This window comes from Girardinichthys multiradiatus, chromosome 10, assembly GCF_021462225.1.
Source record: "Girardinichthys multiradiatus isolate DD_20200921_A chromosome 10, DD_fGirMul_XY1, whole genome shotgun sequence".
Lineage (NCBI taxonomy): Eukaryota > Metazoa > Chordata > Actinopteri > Cyprinodontiformes > Goodeidae > Girardinichthys > Girardinichthys multiradiatus.
Genome location: NC_061803.1, coordinates 34671088 through 34689051, shown reverse-complemented (window position 1 = coordinate 34689051; position 17964 = coordinate 34671088). Strand labels below are relative to the sequence as shown.

General features: G+C 40.0%; 1 protein-coding gene across 4 annotated transcripts in view; it reads left to right on the top strand.

Annotated features, from left to right (window-relative positions):
* The first annotated feature begins 2230 nt into the window (after window positions 1–2230).
* The window catches only part of bhlha15 (basic helix-loop-helix family, member a15), a 31772-nt gene continuing 16038 nt past the window's right edge, over window positions 2231–17964 (top strand). Inside the window, exons 1-2 of one of the 4 annotated variants that reach the window (XM_047376009.1) lie at window positions 2231–3217; window positions 17782–17847. The gene's annotated coding sequence lies outside the window, so the exon portion shown is untranslated. Of the gene's footprint in view, window positions 3218–16336; window positions 17848–17964 lie in introns of those variants that run through there. The other 3 variants (XM_047376010.1, XM_047376011.1, XM_047376012.1) reach the window with 3 other exon arrangements.

Genomic DNA, 17964 nt, shown 5'->3' with positions numbered 1-17964 from the left:
AAAACTTTTTATCCAATTTGAATAAATAACTGAATCTGACTGCACTGTTCAATGGTTAGGATTAACTGGAATGTATGTACCTGACTTGAAAGCTATATGATTCGATTGAATTGACATAGCCCATTTTAAAGTTACCCACCTTTCACACAATGCGACAGGAAACAACACTCTCCAATTATTTTTACCTCTGTCTTCCTCCCGCTCTGTTGGATGGAGTAAGGGGGTGTCAGGTTTAGCCTAAACCGGCTCAGTTATGGTTGAGGTGCAAATACACCCTCCATTTCTGCTACCTGTGCGACCCCTTCTAATTTCCAATGGTTATAATCAATCTGACAGAGAGAGGTACCCTCAAAACCGGGACCAATACTCCTGGAACCACCCAAACCCTCAAAACCCGATCCCCAGCCCCGACACCCAGTACCCCGCCAGAAGAAGCCACGGACCCCTAACAAAAAGGAGCCAGCCTGAAGGGTAGGCAGCGATGGCCACTACAGAAAAAAAAAAAAAGATCAGCCGGCCCAGCGCAACCAGAATGCACCACACAAAGGAGGCCACATGACCAACACGCACAACCTGTCGGGGTGCGACATTTTGGATTTTGTTTTGTGGTTTTGTGTTTGTTTACTTTTTGTCTAGATGTTTCTATTTTGGGTTTTGTAGTCATGTTTGTTTATTTCTTTTGCTCCCTGTTAGTTTTGTTCTCTCTCCTGCCTCCTAGTGTTTGTTGTTTTCTCTCCCCTCGCTCTTAGTTCCTTTAGTGGTTGCTTTCTTATTACTTGGTATGGTTTTTCTTATGATTATTATTATTATTATAGTTCCCTGGCTTACTTGGGTTCTCTAGTTTAGTTTCCCGCTTAGTATGTCTGTGTGTATTTATGGTTAGGTATTTGTTTTCTCTTTGCACTCTTCTAGTTTATTAGTCTTCTTTCCTCTGCTTGTCATTAGTTTCCCCTTTAGTTATTATGTTCTCTATGTTAGTTCACTTTTTAATTGTAGTCCTTTCTAGCTTAGTTCCTCAAGTTAATTTCTTTTCTTCCAGTCTCTCCTGATAGGTTAGCTTTGGTTATTGTTTACATCTTGGTTCGTATTTATTCTAGTCCTCTCGTTCTCTGCTTCCTTCCCAGTTAGTTCTGTCAGTATTGGTTCACGTTTGTTTACTTTTGTTGTTAGGGTTTCTTTATGGTTTCTTTTGTTAATTCTTATTTTGCCAGTTTCTTAGATCTTAGGTTGTTGTGTTCTTCTGTTCCCTCCAGTTTCTCAGTTTCCTTTAGTTTATGGTTATTCCTGATTCTTATGCTTCATTTGGTTATTTATCTTTGTTTATAGTTTTGGTGTATCTAGGGGGAACCTGGCTTGGCCTTCATTTCCTCTTCACTCGAGTTTCCAGCCATGGTTGCTTGCCTGCTTGTGGTTGCTCTGGCAGTGTTTCCTCCGGCTGTAAACATCCTGTTATTATGGCCCCTGCCACTTTCAGGCTTTATTCCATGGCCTCCCTCTGCTCACAGCCACCTTGTTCCTACGTGCTACATTTAGGTCTGTTCACCACTGGGGTACGGTGATTAAAGGCATGCTGTAGGCATCGTTTATCCTGCAGTCTGAGGTTCTGTGATTTCAGGTGTGACTTCTGAATATGCACGCATAACGACAAAACCCGGTGGTGCAGTTGGTAGCAGTGTTGACTTGCAGCAAGAAGGTCCTGGGTTCAACTCCCCCGGGGGTCTTTCTGCATTGAGTTTGCATGTTCTTGCTGTGCATGCGTGGAATCTCACCGGATACTCCGGCTTCCTCCCACAGTCCAAAGACATGCCTGTTATGTTAATTGGTCTCTCTAAATTGCCCTTAGATGTATGCATGGTTGTTTGTGTGCTGCCCTGCATAGACCCACTCTAACCCCACTACATTTGTAGTCATTTTTTAATTATTTTACTTTACTGCAAAAAAGGAATCACAGGTATGAAAACAAAAATAGTTTGTAGCTTTGTAAGACATACTAAATGTAATCATAAATGACAGTGTCACAATAAATGACAAATGCATTTCTCAGATCAAGTAGGGGCGGACGTTTTGGCTTTAAATTGTAAGTGTAATTTGCATGTGTAAACAAATACCTACATAAGTCTAAAATTACAATTGATTGACCCAGAAACATGGCCTAAAACTTCTTCAAAAAGGAAAATCTGTAAGGACAATAGCAAGAGACGTTGGTTGTTCCCAGTAAGTGACTGAGGTTTCAAGCAAGTGAAAAACAAACTGAAAAGGTTTTAACAGTTAAAGTTCAATGGAGCGGTAGAGATCAAAATGTCAAGTCAGAAAAGATAAAACCTTATGGTTTGAAAATAAGAAACCTACAACAAAAGCAGTGATAAATTCATTTATATGAATAGATTTTGTATACTGTATAAATATTGTTGGCAATTTTCTTTCTACCAGCAAAGTTTTCACTAGTAATTTAAAATGTAGTGCAGACTAAGTATTTTACATAAAATATCTCTAGTTGTTTTTATAAATCAGTCAATAGAAAACTACATGCTGATAAATTGTCACACTTTCAGGTGGGCTGGAAGTTTCTGGGAGTTCCACTCAGGAAACGGACTGATGTTTGTCGGCAGAATAGTGTTCATAGTAACAACTGGTGCTTCTTGTGGCATCACTCAACACCACATTTAGACCATCTCATATATTTCCTGCCCATTAAAACTTTCAGGTGCAGATATGCAACAAGTGTCTTCAGCTTTCACTGCGTCGCAGGACGAGACGGTAGGGAAAGGCTCAAGGACCAACCAGGGTGACGTAAGACGAGTTTCCTCAGGATGGACTACAGCGAGGCCTGCAGCAACCAGAGGGGCAAGGAAACGACAAAAACATCCTCTAGTCTCCATCACATACGAGTGTGCTGGCCTTGTGCCTTTCCATGCGCTGAGACTTGTTTTCAGGAAGAGCAGATTTCCTGTCTGATGGAGAGATGGATGAGAGAAGGAAGAAGGGGGATGGGCAGAGAGTAAAAGACAGACACAGAGTGGTCGAGATGGGGGGTATCAGTTCAGTGTCCTGTGAGTTTGTTGTGCAGTCTACGTGGAATGGTTAGAGAGGTGAAACATTAGGAAAAGGGGAAATGACAAACCAGAAAACAATGATTTTCTTGGTGGAGTGCACCTGCAACATGGTTCGTCTCACGCCATCAACCATGTTAGGGGTGTCTTTCTACACGGGGCTTCAAGTAAGTACACAGAAGTGAAGCTTTAGTTATTACTAATTATGTTTTAAAATATCTTAAATGCAATTTTTACCTTTCTGTTATTAACTTTGCAATGGATGATGTTAAATATCAGGTCTGTCAGTGCAGAACTGGAATCAGATAGGGGTAGGGGTATCACATGAACAACAAAAAACTTATATTTTCTACTTTTTATAAAACAAAGCTCCAGACTGGTACCTTCCCAGCTTACCTGTTATATATGTAATGTCACCACCGGCCAAGCACTTCCAAGTACTTTGCTGTACTTAGCAGCAACAGAATAACCACATAAGATCCTTGTGAATGTTTTCACAAATTTTTGTTAAACTACTTTGACAAATTAACGAATATGAAGGAAACATTTTACACCATTGTGCCAACCAGTTAAGTTAAACATAACTATTTTTGCAGCTTTGTAAGCAATTTGGCCTCCATTTGATCAGCTCTAGCATATCTAAAATCCTTCTGAAACTGATCAAAGCTAAACTGTATAATTCAAGAGTGAAAGGAAATTCTTTAAAGTGCAAAATTGGGATTACATGAAGAGACAGAAGGATGTGAGAAAGCCTACAACCACAGAAGATCTGTGGTTAGTTCTCCAAGATGTTTGGAACAACCTACCAGACGAGTTCCTTCAAACACTGTGTGCAAGTGTGGCTAGAAGAATTGATGCTATTTTAAAACCAAAGGGTGGTCACACCAAATATTGATTTGATTTAGATTTCTCTTTTATTCATTCACTGCATTTTGTTGATTGATGAAAATAAAATGTTAAGACTTCCATTTTTGAAAGCATTCTTTGTTTACAGCATTTTTTCACACCTGCCTAAAACGTTTGCACAGTACTGTATAACTGAAACTGTTTTGTAAAAGTGACAAAATCATGACAGAAAATGTAGCAAAACTTATTTTCTTAAAGAGCAAAACATAGCACGGGGGTCTTGTATGAAGTCCGTATTAAAAAAGGTGTTACTAAGCCAATTTATTTATTGTAAAATACACACAATGTAAAAAGAAGTAGCATAAAAACTCTGTGTTGTTTAACTCAGACCCATTTATAAAGCAAGAGTTCAGTTTAGCTGTATTTTAAGAATTTTGATATTTGGCATTGATGTGAGATTCACAGTCCTATCATTTATTGTGGGGTTAAAAGGACCAATCTGCAGACAGGAGTGCAGGAGCCACATGTGCGATGAAACCTAATTTATTAACAGAACTGAACAAACATACAGGGGGGATACAAGGAGAGCAGGACTTGGAACCAGGACAGTGTAACAGAAGGAATCAACAATGAACAATGAAAACCAGGTACCTTAAATACAGAGAAGATGTAATCAAGGACAAAGAAACAAGGCGAGTCTAATTAGTGGAACGTTGAACAGCTGCAAGAGGGAACTGAGCGTGGGAACTGAAGAAGGACACCAATAAACACAGATAACACAGAGCTACAGCTGATGTACAGCTGAAAAAATTAGATGTTGCAAAAAAGTCATTTCAGAAAGTGAAACTCATAGATTCATTACACATAGAGTGAAACATTTTAAGCCTTTATTTCTTTTAATTTTTGTAATTTGTAATTCAGTGAAAGACAACAAATTGAATATTACATAATGAAAAAAGTTTATATTAAATGAATTACTGCATCAGTCCAGCGTGGCATGGAGGCGAACAACTTGTGGCATTGCTGAGGTAGAATAGAAGCCCAGGTTGCTATGAAAGCGGCCTTCATGTTATTTGTTGGGTCTGGGTTCTGTCATCTTCCTCTTGATGATACTCCATAGTTTCTCTATGGGGTTCAGGTCAGTAACACCATGGTCACTGAACAAGCCTCTGGTACCTTTGGCAGTGTGGGCAAGTACCAAATCCTGCTGGAAAATGAAATAAGCATCTCAATAAAGCTTGCCAGCAGAAGGAAGCATGAATTGCTCTAAAATGTCCTGGAAGAGGACTGTGTTGACTGTTGACTTCAGAAAACCCAGTGGACCAACACCAGCAGCTAACATGGCACCCCAAATCATCACTGACTGTGGAAACATCAGACTGGACTTCAAGCAACGTGGATTCTGTGCCTCTCCACTCTTCCTCCAGACTCTTGAAATTAAGGTCCGGTGATCTTGATTTCCAAATAAAATGCAAACTTTACTTTCATCTTAAAAAAAGACCACTGAGCAACATTCCACTTCTTTTTCTTAGGCCAGGATGGAGGCTTCTCAAGATGTCTCTATTTCAGGAGTGGCTTGACGTGAGGAATGCAGCTTTTGTTGCCCATGTGTAGTGGCTCTTGGTTTGCTGACTCCAGCCTCAGTCCACCATAGAGAAGCTCCCTTAAATAATTCAATCAATTTTCCTTGACAATCCTCTCAAGGCTGCAGTTATTCCTGTTCCTGGCCCCTGTTGCAACCACACTTTTTCCTTCTATTCAGCTCTTCCGAATCCTTGACCAAAATCTCAAACCAAAGTGTTATTTAAACATATCTCCCAAATGAAACAATATAAAGACATGGGGAAAGACACTTTTTGGCTTCCTGTCACTTTTTATTATTAATGAGTTATTTCTTTTTATATATCAGTTACAGTTTTCTGCAAAGAAAAAACGTTTGTAGGAGACAAAAAAATTAGTTTTGTCCTTTTGTTCGTGTCAGACTGTTCACTCTCCCATCATTTACATGACATCAACATTTTATTCCCCAGAATGGAGAGATTTTTTGTTTTATTTTAACCATATGTGAAATCTCAAAACATAACACCACAGAAAATGACTCTCTGCTAAAGATTTGCAAAACGCTTACTTAATCACACATAATAACCAAGATCACTACAAATGACAACATACCCAGTATAGGCGGTCAACTGCTTAGTCAGCTCAATCTTTCTGTTGTTGTGGCTCATATTGTCATGTTAGGTTATATCTGACTCTAGAGCAGCCACTGACATAAGAGCAAGGTTTAAAGGGTTTATTGTTTATATTGTGGAGCTGCGGTGGAGTTTGGCCTGGTGTATTTCTAAGAACAACTAGACACACCACACACAGACACAGATCTCAGCCTTGGCAGATATGACACACGTATGTCCTCCTACTCTCCTTCATGTGTCCAGATAACAGTAGAATCTATTACAAAAAAACACATGTCACCATGTGAACAGCTAGGCTGTTTTCCAGATGCTATGCTGCCCCCTGACGGCTACCTTAGCCAGGTCTTTGTCTATTTAAGTATCCATGGTCTGTTTGTCTCACAAAGCGACAGACAGTAAGTCAGCTGACATACTATTGCAACCCCCCATTACGATGCTGTTAGCAAACAGGTCCCTTGAATTCAACTAAAATGAAGAGACTCCAAGACTATCCTCATTTATGCAGCAAAGATTATGTCCTGTGGAATAGTGGGAGGATGCAGTTTTTCTGCGTATATTGAGCACAATTTTGTTTCTTCAGTTTACAATATCAAGGTCTATCAAGGGTTATATTCTAATATTGGCTAACAGCATCACTAGTTATGATCATGTACCGTTCATTTATTCATAGAACTTGAAATACCTCTACTTAATCTGTCTAATGCCATCATCTACAACATAAGATTTAAAATCCTAGCAATGTTATCACCTTAGCAACAATTCCTCCTGGAACCTACTTAAAGCTACGTGAACAATAATGCAACTACACTGATTACTGAACTAAATATGCTAAAAACCAAACTGTTGGACAGTCTCATACATAGGCAGTAAGACAGAGAAGAGACACACTACTTTCCTGATGTCTCTTCCTGCTTTTTCCTGAGCTCAGTTACTTCCTCAGCTATTTCTATCTGACCAGCTGTGGACTGGGCATGCCAGTCCACAGCAAACGCTCTCAAATATAGCGGAGACACCCACTCCATAAACACAAATCTCTACCTAGCTTCTTCTGTATCTTTGCTAATAGTTTCTGTCCACCCGCTCTGTTGAAGTTAACTACCTCCTATTTGCTAGTTAGACACTTCTTCTGGACATCTACTCTGACATCGGTCCAAGGGAAGTTTGCCCCACTACTTTTTTTTTTACATGTACAGCTCATTTTTGAAGCCACTCCACAGCATATCAATCAGATCAAGATCTGGACTTATTCCAAGATTTCAATGTATTGATTCTTGCCAATTCTTGATGGAAGTGGTGATACCTTTTGGGTCATTGTCATGTTTTATGGTCCAGTTTTGCTTTACCTTTTACTTCACATTTTACTCAAGCACCCTTAGATCATCATGGCCTCTATGATGGTGAGCTGTCCAGGTTAGGCCAAGCATTATTGTTGCAGTTCTATGCTTCCCAGTTGGTATGAGGCTCTTTTCTTTACGTGTTGTGTTTAGTTTGGGCCAAATATTTCATCTGTTCTGGTGTTCGAATGAATTCATTTTGAACGTTATTCCAAAAGTCATGAACTTTGTTTGGCCATGTTTTTCTTGGAGAGCAAAAGTTTTCTCCTTGCATACCTCTCATAAAAATAACACTTGTGCAGACTCTGTCTGATGCTGCATGTATGCACTTTCAACATCAGCAGTAACAAAAACCTGTTGTGGGTCTGGTGACATTTTAGTTTTTTTTTTTTTTTTTGGAATCAGAATCGGCTTTATTGGCTAAAACTGCGTGCACAAACAAGGAATTTGAGGCAGGCTGTGGTAGTGCAAATATGCTTATGTTTGACAGGGATGGGATCCACAATCGACACAGTGTTGCATGAACATGAAGGAATGCTGATAAATAAAGTTGTACTGAAGCATAAAGCAGAATTAGGTTATAAAATAATAATCTACACTTTGAACAGGTCTCTGTTAAATGCATCATCTGAAAGTGAGAATAATATAACACAGATAAAAACTTATTAAGACATGGCCATATACCTGAACTGACTGGCTGAATAATGAACGCTGAACTTAAAGAAACAGCCCAGACGCCCATGCATGAAAACACAAAGTGCACTGCTCATTACCCTGATCTCACCACACCAACAACATGGTGAAACATGGTGGTGGAAACATCATGCTGTGGGGTTAAAGTTAGTTAATTCAGTTCACTTCAGTTTTATTTATATAGCGCCAATTCACATCACATGTCGTCTCAAGGCACTTTACAAATTCAATTCAATCGAATCATACAGATTTCAAGTCAAGTACATACATTCCAATTATTCATATCTATCAAACAGTGGAGTCAGGTTCAGTTTATTGTTGAAATTGGTTAAAAGTTTTTCTATCCAAGGATACCCAGCAGATTGCATCGAGTCAGTCACTTGCAGTAATCCAGAGTTATAATAATGTTAAGCAGGTCAAAGGTTCTGAAAATATTTATAAGGCATTGTACAACAGTCATTTTGAAATTTGGTTTTACAGATTGTGATGTTCTCGGAACATTCAGAATTTCAGAATAATACTTTTCTTAAAATGAGATTCTGAATCCTCTGATGGTTGATGGGGATTCCAAAAATTAGGAAGGCAGATATGGATCTTTTCTGTATTTGATGGAAAATTAATAAGAAAACAAAAGTTCAATTTTTTTATCTTTTCGTCCTAACTGTCTGGTTTTACTTGTGGCTCATGATAGAAAAAAGGAGTCTCCTCGGCGAAGAGGACTAACTGCATAAATGAAATCCAGCCTTTTCTGTGTCCTGGTTTGCCTCATCTGTCTGAAATGTAGCTAAGAGGCAGCCCTGACTCATTGCATTTTTGACTTATATGTGGTTGCTGCTGTGCAACTGGATCAGGGCCTGACGAATGCCAGTCAGCTTAGGATGCAAGTGATACAGGATAGGGTGGGAGGGTTTAGTAGCTCGGGAGGCAGGATTCAGGAACTTCCTCAGACAACTTTGAATAGAAATGAGACAGTGCTTGCAGCAAAATATAGAAGAAAGATGTATCCTGATATTCTATTTTAGGTTTTCAAAATATAATTTGTTTAATTGTTACAAATGTCTGCAGGCAATTTTCTTCTCAAAAAACGAGAATTATGTGATAAAGCAATACATTCCCTTATCCAGTACCTTGTTTCCACATAAAGATATGTCTGTATGTTGTAGACCAAAAGCTCTTAAACCCTCATCATTTTTTGGACTATCCGTTGAAACTCATCTGATCTTATCTGTTCTTGGCTATGCGTGTGTGTGTCCGTGAGTAAGAGTTGTCAGCAAGCGTTCAAACTTAGCCCCTCTATAAAGAAATCGCTCAGCTGTCCCCCTCTGTGCATGCTAATGTGTACTTATGCTTGTGTAAGTATGTGTGTGCAAGTCAGAGGTCAAGGTCATAGTTTTCAACACTGTCCTGAAGCGTCAACCATCCGGATATTTTAACCACGCATCTTCTTTACATCGACGCGTCAGTGTGTTTGACCTCTAGCTTCATGTTGTTGCTGAGATTTCATTTGGTCAGGTTTAACGGCTTTGGTTTGATCACAGAATGTGAGTGAGGTCAAAGTTTAAGTTCATAAGATTTAAACAGAAATGGGCCCTCATGCAGACACAAACAAGTGCAGCTTTTCATTGCTGGCTTTAGTACTGAGATGCTCCAATGTTTCAGTGATTTAAAAGCTGACATTCTACTTGCGCTGGGCTTCATGTTCAGGATCACAAAGGCAGTTTTTGTGACGTTACACATAACATTTACTGCAATGTTTTAGTTGGCTTGAAAACCTGCAGACTATCTGAAACATCTACAAACTACTGCCTCCCAGTGGAGTGAAAGAGCAGCAACATACCACCTGAAAAGACCTGTAAACTGCCACGCTATAGTCTTTTGTAATAATATATTTTTGGCAGAAAAATCTCATCACTGATCTTCATTAAGCCACTATCCAGCAAACTGTTAAGAGACTCGCCTCTGGAATATGAAATATGCTGTAGGGATCAGAGGAACAGCGCGAGGCTGGTTTAAATCTTATTTGTCTGACAGATTCCAGTTTGTTCATGTAAATGATAAATCATCTTTAAACTCCAGGGTTAATTGTGGAGTACCACAGGGTTCAGTACTTGGGCCAATTCTCTTTACTATATATATGCTTCCAATAGGTCAAATTATCAGGCAGCATAGGATAAATTCTCACTGTTACGCTGATAATACTCAGCTTTACTTATCCATAAATCCTGATGAGCCCACCCAGTTAAATAGACTACAAGCATGTCTTGAAGATATAAAAACGTGGATGACTTTACATTTTTTGTTTCTAAATTCAGACAAGACAGAAGTTGTTGTCTTTGGACCGGAGTCTTTAAAAAAGAAACAGCAAACGAGGGTGTGAAAACACCCCAAGCCTACCTCCGCTCGCTCAAATGTGGTGTTGATGCGTGTTGTTGTAGTGTGCATTTAAAAAGAAAAACAGGTGGGGAAGAAGCTAGAAGCTCTGAAGATGACCGGAGTCTTTAAAAAAGAAACTGCTTAGTCAATCACTTAACCTGGATGGCATTAAATTGACCTCCAGTAATAAAGTAAAAAACCTTGGTGTTATTTTTGACCAGAACATGTAATTTAAATCCCATATTAAACAGGTTTCTAGGGTTGCCTTCTTTCATCTCCGGAACATTGCCAAAATTAGAAAAATTCTATCCAGGAGTGACGCTGAAAAACTAGTCCATGCATTTGTTACTTCAAGGCTGGACTATTGTAATTCTTTACTATCAGGATGTCCACAAAATGCAGTTAAAAGCCTTCAGCTGATTCAAAATGCTGCAGCAAGAGTTCTGATGAAAATTAAAAAGAGAGATCATATTTCTCCTATTTTAGCTTCCCTTCATTGGCTCCCTGTTAAATCCAGAATAGAATTTAAAATTCTCCTCCTCACATATAAAGCCCTTAATGATCTAGCTCCATCGTACATCAGAGATATGATTGGTCCATATGTTCCTAACAGAGCATTTCGTTCTCAGACTGCAGGTTTACTGGTGGTTCCTAGAGTCTCTAGAAGTAGAATGGGAGGCAGATCCTTTAGTTATCGAGCTCCTCTCCTGTGGAACCAGCTCCCAGTTTTAGTCCGTGAGGCAGACACCCTGTCTACTTTTAAGGCTAGGCTTAAAACTTTCCTTTTTGATAAAGCTTATAGTTAGAGTGGCTTAGGTTATCCTGAGCTATCTTCCATATTTTTTACCTCCGCCTTCCAACCTCCCTGTTGGATGGAGTAAGGGGGAATCAGGTTTAGCCTAATCCGGCTCAGTTATGGTTGAGGTGCAAACACACCCTCCATTTCTGCTACCTGTATGACCCCTTCTCTTTTCCAATGGTTATAATCAGTCTGACAGAGAGAGGTATCCCAATCCTTGTGGTTTTTAGTATAACAATGACCATCCGTCCCCTCCCGCCTCAAACGATCCATCATCCCGGTGCCCAAGAAATCCACCATCCTAGGATTAAATGACTTCAGGCCTGTAGCCCTGACATCTGTGGTCATGAAATCCTTTGAGTGGCTGGTGCTGAAGCACCTGAAAGACATCACAGGCCCCCTGCTGGACCCCCTAAAGTTTGCTTACCGAGCAAACAAGTCGGCAGATGATGCTGTTAACTTAGGCCTACACTTCATCCTGCAACACCTCGACCATCTAGGGACGTACGCCAGGATCCTGTTTGTAGACTTCAGCTTGGCCTTCAACACCATCATACCAGACATCCTCCACCAGAAGCTCACCCAGCTCAACGTCCCAGCCTCCACCTGTCAGTGGATCAACAGCTTCCTGACAGACCGACAGCAGCAGGTGAGACTGGGGAGCATCTTTTCCCGAACCAAATCAATAAGTACTGGTGCCCCCCAGGGGTGTGTTCTATTCCCACTCCTCTTCTCCCTCTATACAAATGACTGCACCTCACCGGACTCGTCCGTGAAACTCCTGAAGTTTGCAGATGACACCACTGTCATTGGACTGATCCAGGACGGTGATGAGTCTGCATACAGACAGCAGGTGGATCGGCTGGTACACTGGTGCGGTCAGAACTACCTTGAACTCAACCCGCTCAAGACTGTGGAAATGGTGGTGGACTTTCGGAGAACACGTCCCCCATACACCCCCTTCACCATCCTCAACAACACCGTGTCAGTTGTGGACCATTTCAGATTCCTAGGAACCACCACCTCTGAGGACCTGAGATGTCCTTCACACATAGACACTGTTCGAAAGAAGGCCCAGCAGAGACTGTACTTCCTGAGGCAACTCAAGAAGTTCAACCTGCCACAGGAGCTGCTGGTCATCTTCTACACTGCCATCATTCAGTCTGTCCTGTCTTCATCCATCTCAGTGTGGTTTGGCTCATCCACAAAACAGGACAAGTCCAGACTGCAACGAATAATCAGGAATGCAGAGAGAATAATCAGGGCTGACCTTCCCTCCATCCAGGACTTATACAGGTCTAGGGTCAGAAAAAGAGCTGCTAAAATCTCTGCAGACCCCACACACCCTGCACATAAATTGTTCAGAGTTTTACCTTCAGGCCGCCGCTACAGAGCTCTGTTCACTAAAACCAGCCGCCACAGAGACAGTTTCTTCCCCCAGGCTGTTTCTCTGTTGAACATTTAATAGAGTACCAAACAACAGCATACAGATGTTGCAAATGCACCTTTTTATTTATATATGTGTATATTTGTATATTGTATATATGTATATTCTTTAATGCAAAAAACAAAAACCAGTGAGCAAAGTGTACCGGAGTCAAATTCCTTGTTTGTATGTACGAACTTGGCAATAAAGCTGATTCTGATTCAGTGGGCTCTAGATGGCCAAACTTTATCAGTTTATTATTTTATTTAGTGCCCCTACACGTGGCCCATTCTGGGGTAGCCGGGCTCAGGCACTTGGTGGTTTGGTCTGGCCTCCCCGGCGGCCCCTCACCGTTCCGGACCCTTTGCGGGGTGCCTTGAGACGACATTGTTGTAAATAAGCGCTATATAAATAAATAAACTGAAACTGAAACTATCTGTGTAGTTATGCTACTATAGGCTTAGGCTGCTGGAGGACATAATGACCACTTTCACCCTCTTTGCTACATTCTCACATTACTCTCCAATTTTGCATTATTTGCTGTTATTTCAGCTTTTAACTTTGTTCTCTCTTTTCTCTTCCTAGAAGCTACACCTGGCCTCGCTCTGTGTCTACCTGTGACACCTTTCTGGAGAGGGGCATCGTCCAAGCTTCTGCTGGCAACAACTTAATGCTCACCCTCTACCGATGATCCACATAGCCCTGTCTTTCAGTGTTTAACCCTTTCTCTCTGACTGAGCTTTTACTGTGACTAACTCTATCTGCTCTCTTTCAGACTCTATCCTTGAAAACTGGCTCAAAGTTTATCTGTTCTTTCTTTCTAGATGAAACGACTAAAGGAGCTACATCCATTAACATTTACTTTTCCTTCCCATAGAAAGTACTCCCGATCAGTGCTCCTTCGTTCTCTTTGTGTCTCTGCTCTGTTCTCTCAAACCCCAGTCGGTCGTGGCAGATGGCCGCTCACACTGAGCCTGGTTCTGCTGGAGGTTTCTTCCTGTTAAAAAGGAGTTTTCCTCTCCATTGTCGCTACATGCATGCTCAGTATTGCTGCAAAGTCAACACCAGTGACTGTCCACTGTCTCTACATGCTCATCCAGGAGGAGTGAATGCTACAAATCTCTGACTCAATGCAATATGCTGGGTTTCCTTAGATAGAAAAACTTTTTATCCAATTTAAATAAATAACTGAATCTGACTGCACTGTTCAATGGTTAGGATTAATCGGAATGTATGTATCTGACTTTTGTGAAATGCCTTGAGACAACATGTGTTGTAAATTGGCTCTATATCAATAAACTGAATTGAACATACAGTCCATTTCTGTAGCCGTGTATACGTAGTTTAGCACAACTTGTACCTCAAACTTGTACTCAAAATTTAGCAGGCACATGTCACACTTACTTCCCTGTCCACATATAGTCAGTCACAGTGTTTGGGAATTAATTAAACTCCATTTATTGAGAGCCATGTTCAGGGTTCATGTCTCTGCCAAGGAAATTTCCCTTTTTACCCATCATTCCATGGTTTCAAATCAGCTGCCATCTGTGGGTGGATAAGTGGGATAACCAACCAAATAAATTAGAAATTAGTAAATAATTAGGTGAATAATTGAATAGGTTTATAGATAAGTAAGTAAGTGTTAAATTACTGAACAGAAAAGTGATGAAATACATGAGTAATAGGTAAATAAAGAAGGAACAAAAGGCATGAATAAGTAAGTGGTAAATTAGTAAGTAAATAAGTAGTATAGAAGTTCCGAAACCAGTAACAAAGCTAAGTGAGCAAACAGATACATAAATAAAAAGGTTGGAAACAACTAAACTAGTAAATCCCTAAATAAATATGTAGGTAGTAATTAAGTAAGTAAGAAATTAATTCATAAGTAAATAAGTAGTATGTAAATATGAGGCTAGCAACTAGATGAAGAAAAATTGAATAAACACAGGATTTGAAGCGTTTTTGGACGTCTCCTCACTGTAGACTTTGTCCTACTGCACCATCTGCAGACCCTCTGAAAACATACCTATTGTTCATCTGTCAAAAAATTGATTGTTTATGACTTTTTGAAATAGAAATGAGCAAAAACAATATCTATTCTACTTTAATCATCAGAACACCCTCCTCAGCAACACGTCTGTCCTAAGACCCACCCACACTTCTCCCCATAAGGCTTTAGCCTCAGCTGACAGGGTGCCACTTCAAGTAGATGGTGTCCCTACATGAGGAAGGTGGAAGAGCAGGTGTACTCCTGCCAGCGAGAGGTCAGAAATACCCAGTTACTGGTTCAAGATGCTGTGTATATTAACATAAGCAAACGTTCCATAATTTCCTGGTGTTTTTTCCTGAAAAGAGATTATCACATGTTCTTCCATGGATCCGGACATTACAACCACAAACAGGCAGAGCTGAATAATGTTTCCACTCTGAACAAAGCTTAGCATGCAAACAAAACAAAGGTATTAAGCAGTGTTACCACTGAAGCCACACACCTTGAACCAACATGACATACCATATTTACCACTTAAGTGCTGTTATGTTAGTGTTAATTTCACTCCGTCCCAGCCCACAGCCTCTGCAGGTGACATGTCCACATAAAGGCTTCCAGTGGTGTGACTGAATGCTGCGCATTCCTATATTACCCAGAGAGCTTTGCCTCTCTCCACACATCTCAGACAGGGACCTCAGCCCTTCGCTTCTTCTCAAGCTTGCTTACAGTGTATTCGGCATGATCAGAATAAGCCCAGTGCTCTCCAATTACACTCCTCTCACAGATTGTTGGGTATCACTTGCCGTCTGCCGGCTGGATATGATGATTCTGCGACTGCAGTGTAAATGGATATCCCACTTTCTGGCATGTAGTATGTATGTTACAACTCAATTGGAGCAGTGGGCTTCTGAGGTCCTTAAAACAGACAGGCATGGACTTCAAGTCGTTTAACAAATGCATGTGGTTGTTCTCACCATCCAAGGAACATTGGATACACTCTTGCACACCAATCGATGTGCATGAGATGCAGAGGTACTTCTCTGGGGGAATGGAAAGGAGCTAAATATGATTACATAAATTGTAACCCATTGTAACAAAGATGCCCTTTAGTCAGAGCACAGGTCTGAAACCAAAGAGGTATCAATCATTCATCTGACATTTGGATTCAGAAGTTGATGCCATATCAGATTATAAGATCCTTACACTGGAGACATCCATCATTGCTCTAATATGAAAATAGACCATGAGACAGACCAGAACAGGTCAATTGAGAAGACGTTCAGCAGCACAAAGTCATGTGAAAAAAAAGTGTTTTTAGGTCCGATGCACAGAAGGATTTATGTCTGAACATGAAAGAAGAAACTGAGAGAAGGAACTCCACCATCTGTCCATGTCTCTGTCTCTTTTTAAAAACATTTCCTTTCTCGTTTTCTGTCATTTTTCCTCATTGAGAGTCAGAGATGGACTGAATGGTGACATTGTTGCCTCCTGGGAACAACATCCTGATTCTGTCTGGGTGTGTGAAACAAAAACTCCAGCATCAGTGATTTTGTTGCCAGGAGAAAGACAAAATCTGCATGAAACTCTTATGTTAGTTTTCCCAATTCATTGCAATGGGATAATAAAAAGTAGAAAAATCATATATATTTATGTATATGGTGGGGTTTTTGACTCCGCTTCTTCTGCCTCACAGATATAACCTCAAGAGGGAGCCAATGTATTTGCATAAATATCTACAGGTTGTGTAGCATATGCAATCATATTAAATAAATTAGAATGTAATCCAAAACCTAATTTATTTTAATTCATTAAGTGAAATACATCATAAAGATTAATTCCTCTGCTTTTGGATTTGCTTTAGGTCTTTGGATTTTTGTAAGTTTTGGCCTTTCTTTATTAAACATTTTAGTTTTTACATCAAGTCTTCCTGCATATGAGTCCTACAAACACCAATACTAAAAGCTGCAACCTGCAAAGATGAAGAACAGCATGTTCAGAAAGTTTTCATACCTCCTGAACTCTTCTGCATTTCTTCGTGTTACATCCTCAAATTTTAGCTGATTTTATTGGGATTTTATGTAACACACGGTAGTGCAAAATTGTGCAGCGAATGAAAGAAAATTCATAATTTTTAAAATGATGTACTAATAAAAAATATGAAAGCGTGGCATGTATTTATATTATGCCCCTTAACTCTTATACCACTAAATGAAATCCAGTGCAAAGACTTGCCTTCCAAATTGGTAAAGATATTCCACCTGAGTGTAATTCAGTGTCAAAGATGCTCTCCTCCACCTCGGGCAGGGAAGCTACTTATAGTTGATGAGAAGATGCATGGTGTAAAGTTCAGGGCAATCCTGTAATAAAAGCTGTTTAAAACATCAAATGATTTGAGGATGCGGCGAAAGTTCACCGTCCAGCTGGACGAAAACTTCAAGCATACAATGTCAACTACTTAAATGGCCCAGTCAAAGTCCAGACCTAAATCTAACTGAGAATCAGTGGAAAAACATGCAAATTTATGTTCAGAGGCACCCTCCATCCAGTCTGACTGAGCTTGAGCAGAAATAATGTCCATCAAATTTCATAGATGCCCACAAAGACTTGCATCCAAAGGTAGTCCTACAAAGCAGTGACTTAAAGGAACTGATTACAAATTCACACCACATTTTCCAGATTTTTATTTGTAAACCATTTTTAAAACAATGTATTATATTTTTCCACTTCAGAATAATCTATTTTGGTATATCAAATAAACAATATAGAATTTCTGGTTGTAACAAATGTGACAAAATGTGAAAAATCTCAGGGGTTATGACTGCTTTTACAATAAACTGTATCCATAGCTGTGGCACCTACATTGTTATTCTTATAATCAGACACTGTGTTGCATTAACACTAAGGTTATTGATTGTATCCGGCAGAGAGCTTGATATGTGAGTTCTTTGTCCTTCCTTTGCCCTCACATCGTTTTCGTTCTCCTTTACATCCCCTCTTGTTTCGCAGCCCCTAGTTTTCCACCCTCCTCCCTTTCATTTTCAGTACATCTTTCTGTCTCCTCTCTCTTGTCTCTTTCAGAAAACTCTGTGGGTTTTCCACGGTCTGGTAAGAGCAGCAGGATGACTGAGCTTTTAAGAATGCACGGTAGGACATGCTTTTTAAAACTTGCTGGTTTATCTGGTTGTGGATGCAGAAAGACTTTGCTACAGCATGTTATGCAAGGTCACAAAACAGCAACATTTTGAAGCATATCAATTCAGA